This window comes from Meriones unguiculatus, chromosome 20, assembly GCF_030254825.1.
Source record: "Meriones unguiculatus strain TT.TT164.6M chromosome 20, Bangor_MerUng_6.1, whole genome shotgun sequence".
In the NCBI taxonomy this organism is placed as follows: domain Eukaryota; kingdom Metazoa; phylum Chordata; class Mammalia; order Rodentia; family Muridae; genus Meriones; species Meriones unguiculatus.
Window position 1 is genome coordinate 29411278 of NC_083367.1, and position 4628 is coordinate 29415905.

General features: G+C 46.7%; 1 protein-coding gene across 1 annotated transcript in view; it reads right to left on the reverse strand.

Annotated features, from left to right (window-relative positions):
* The window catches only part of Rspo3 (R-spondin 3), an 84980-nt gene that overhangs the window by 79722 nt on the left and 630 nt on the right, over window positions 1–4628 (reverse strand). The window lies entirely within an intron of this gene.

Sequence of the window (4628 nt, forward strand, 5' to 3'; positions counted from 1 at the left end):
CTGCATGTTGTAATTTCAATTCATTGCTTTCTGGAGACCTAATTTGTAGAACATTAACAACCAGGGAACTCTTTAATGAAGAAATGGCTTAGTAAAGCCCATCTACTTACAAGTTAAAATACTGTTCATATCGTGTGTTCAAAGGAGTATTGAAATGATTGTGGTAGACCCTTTTCACACATTCTCATGTCCTCAACTCTTAGAGTAACTTGGACTAAGATGACAGAATTTCAAAACACTCTTTTTAAGGTGCTCAGTAAAATCTGAAACACTAAGACTTAAAATAGAGTAGCAACAAGGTATTTTGGGAAACAAACTTCATAGCTCAAAAATGGTTTAACTGGAACCCAGAAAAGCAAATCATTTTGTTTCTATTTTTATGTTGCCACTATTTCCTAGGAAATTGAAATTATCTTTGATTTACATTCATACCGTATGATATGCCATGGAATGCACTTTCTCCAACAGGTTTTGCTCATATCTCTCTCAAGAAAATTTTTTTCCCAAAACTAAAGCATATGGGTGACAAAGGTACCCAAGTAAGGGGGAAAAAATGTGTCACTCCCAATCCCCAAATGAAACATTGAAATTAATATTTCAAAACAACGGTGTTTTCTTATTTTATCTGTTAACCTGTTTACCAGGCTCTTCAGTACAATCACCAAGAGATCATGAGGACCTTAAGTCAACATCTGCTACACTGACATAAGCAATGGAAAACATATTCCAGTAAGCGTATTATCATTGTAACAGTTTTTGCTGTATTCTTGCTACTTTTTCATATTTCTCTACAAGCTGTAGTAGCACATTTTTATCGTTACATAATGAATTTCCAAAATATACATGGTCTAGAATCTGAAAAACCAAGATGAAATTAATGGATGCCCACACAATTGAAGAGCATAGTACCTGATATCCTTTTTCTGACAGATAATAACTCTCTGGGGCAGTGTCATCCTACAGATCCTTCGGGATAATCCAGTAATGTTTTCAGTTGAGAAGAGACTCTAGTCCTGATTGGTATGTAACTATTTGACATTTGTCAACATTATAACCATATTTATAAAGACTCCCAGTCAAGCAGAACAACCTAGTGTCTAAACATATTGGGAAAATGACATTCTGGAGATCATCAAGTTAATTATTCTATTAGCTTGATGTCCTCTCGTTGGTGGGATCAGCACATAGTATAGATACATACAGGTCAGGTAACTTCATGGGAGAAGACAGATTTTATTGACTGGCTCTCTGGTAGAGTCCTGTTTCTTAGAGCCATTCTCTGCAGAAGAGAGGTTAATGCCAGCCTCTACACTTCAAGTGACAGTTTCTGGCCCCACACACAAAATCCAGATGAAAATGTGATGCATTAGGAAGGAGTTATGATTGTTACGATGAAGATGATGTTTACATTTGATTAACATGCAACCCATATTCAAAGGTCGACTCTACCAAACTTCAAAGGCTACGGCTGGAAATGAGATTACAGCCAGGGTTTGGGCTTTGGAAGTTAGCACTCAGCATCCAAAGCTGGGCTGTACTGTTGAAAATCTTGCTGATTGGTGACTTTTAGAATAAAGACTTTACATTTTATCCCGAATAGATTTATTTCGTCATCTGTAGGCACGGTCAATCAAAATCAGTAAAAATTTTGTTGTGTGTATTCGACAAAATTGCATAGACATTTTAAAAGTCTAAGACTTCAGTTTTAAAACTTTGCGTATACTTTCAAGAGAAAATGGTAGCCTGTAATAATTAGGATCACTGGTTTGTGGCCAAATAGAGATCAATAAAATATTGATTATTGTTGAGGAACACGAGAGTATTTGTGTGAGTTTGTTGGCTGTTTGTGACGACAAACTATGGCTCTTTATACCTGAACATATTTCACACTGCAAATGACAGTCTTTCTAGCAAGGGCCATTGATTCTGAGATATTTAAGAGACCACTTAAAAAAAAACTGTAGGGACTATTTTAACCTTAATTTTTTATCTCTATCATTAGCGATGTTTCTAAAAGTTTATGAAAACTACTACAAAGCCAAAGAGAGAATCTTAACAGCTCTCCTAAGTTGCCTTAGTGTGGAAAAAATAGGGATGTCTGACCAGTTTTAGAATAATTTGACTAGGCCTTATTCATTCTAAAAAAAAAAAAAAAAAAAAAACATTTTCAGTCACTATTAAGGAGATTTTTTTATTCAGATATTTAAAAACATTTTTCAGGTGAATTTATGAGCATGCTGCGTTAATTTCGAGTTTCTGGACATTAATCATCAGGGATCTACCTTCAGATTCTTGCTCCAAAGAGCCATGCGCCTGCCAAACTGTTCTTCTGTGTGCTGGTAGGACGCAAGGGGTCGCCCCTCTCCCAGCATTGCTGGAACAACCGAGCCGCAACTGCAGACTCCAGTGAATCAGCAGTGTTGCTGGCAAGACCGCTTTTCCAGACCCGCTCTCACAGAATCAGTGGAATTTCGGCTCAATTCCGCTTATTTCCTCTTTTAACCCCGCAACACAACCAGAGGGCGCCTTTGACTTGGCTTTGAAACGACCCAGGCAGAGAGAAAAGCAGTTTCCTTTAGACTTCACCCACCATCCCCTAGTTCCAGCCCAGATGTGCGCGCACCCCAAGTTTCCCAGCTCTGGTTCTGGTGACAGGGTAGTGGTGGTGGTAGTGAGGAGATGGAAAAAAAAAAATCACATTGCAGACTTTCCTCGCTTTATTTTGTTTCCTTCAGAAACGTTAAGACACTCAACCAGAAACCCAGATACCGGTGACACTGACACTCAGGACCCTGCCGCACCCTGGCAAGTGTGTAGTTCCCGGCCGGGGGTGGGGGGCGCCACCAGGTTGGAGCGGACTGTGATTCGAGGGCTGGCACCCGTTATGCATGGTAAAAGATCTGCGTTCCTCCGGTCTGCGGTTTTCCCACTGGACCCGAAACCCAGCGCCCCGCGGACCTAGTTTGCTGGGAATGGTAAGGCGGACCTCGGAGCCCCAGGCGGCGGCTCCCATGTGCGGCAGCCCGAGGGGCCTAAGCGATAGACTGGGTGGGAGGGTTGCAAAGAGTACAAACCACTCAGAGGCCAAGAATAATAAATCGGATGCCCTGACATGTTTAGTTTAGGCCCTCCTGCGCGGAGACGCGATCCTAGAGGCAGTGGGGCCAACTCGGACTCCAAGCCTCTGGCGCTCTCTCCCAGCAACGATTTTTAAAGGCAATTTTCAGGTGAATCAAACTTTGTCTGGCCTGGGCCCGTGGTACAAAGGGAGCTTTCAAGGGACCCTCACTTCCAGGGCCAGGGCAGAGACAAACAGTGGCGAGAGGAGATTACTAAATTTCCACCCCACACAAGTGCTGTTGTGTCCTGATAGCTGCGAGCATTCCTGCCCCGAGGGCTCTGCGGGCTGGACACTTGGAGAAGCGATCTCATCTGGAGACCAGACAAGGTCCTGGGCTAAGCAGCCGCCCAGCTCCGAGCTAGCTAGCGGGGCAATAGCATTACTGAAGGTTTTCTGTTAGCTTCCCTCACTAGCTAGCCCTGGGCTCCAGAGCCCTCCGCAGACCCGGGGTCGCCCTTAGCTCTGAGGAGGAACTCCCCTCGGGGACACCCCCAAGAGCGCGCGGGGCCACCCCTGAACAAATATGAGGAGCCACCCTCACATCTGTTCCTGAATCTCTGAAAGATGCGGGCTTGCCTCGGACCAACTTAGGCAGAGGCTGCCTTGAGGGGTCCATTTAGTTCCAGCAAGAGCAGACTTTCACCCAGCTGGGGACATAACACTCTCCCAAGGTATCTGGTAAGGAACAGCGAGGGGACGAGCTTAGGGGCCACTCCACTCTCACTAGGTGCCTGTCTGGGGCGGGGGGAGGGGGGGAGTCCTACTTGAAAAGAGCCTGAGATGGCCAGAGCGCTCACGTGCGCGGCAGGAAAGTAACTGAAGTTCCAAACCTCCGGAAACCGGGGAGCGTGGGACATGGGGCAGGTCTGCAGACGGTCGTGAAAGCCCGCCCCCCCCCCCCCCCGCGCCACTCTCCTCCGTTCGTGCGCGTCGTGGGAAGCGGCAGCGGAGGCGCTCGCTCACCGTCCCCCGGACCCGCCCCAGGATGCTTGACTCGACTACCAGAAAGCAGCCTGGGGGGCCCAGCCAAGGTCCGCTTGAGCCAGGCAGGCGGCAAGTTGCAGTGAGCCAGGGTCGTGTCCCGCCAGGACCAAGCACCCTGAAGGCAAGGCGTCCTCGCTGCCAGGGGCTCTGGGCCTCCTTCGGAGCCTCAAAAAGAAAGCTCGAGTCCCTAGAGCGGATCTAAGGAAGAAACGAATGTTTCCAGATCCCGAATTACAAGGGGGCGGGAGCTAGACTAGCGCCGGGTGCTGGGATTCCGGCACTGGCTTGCATGCCCCGGCCGTCGCCCGAACTGTGATGCACCCTACAGGAGCATAGAATGTAGGCTGGAAAGACTATTTCCTCTGGCAGCTGACTCTCGGCGGCAAAGCGACCTGACAGGTGAACGCCCGTGGAAGCGAGCAAATGCTTAACGCAAACTCAAACAAAACCACAAAGCAAAAACATACCTCCCCCCAAAAAAACAAACAAACAAACCCCAAATCCCCCCAAACCCTGCACTTAC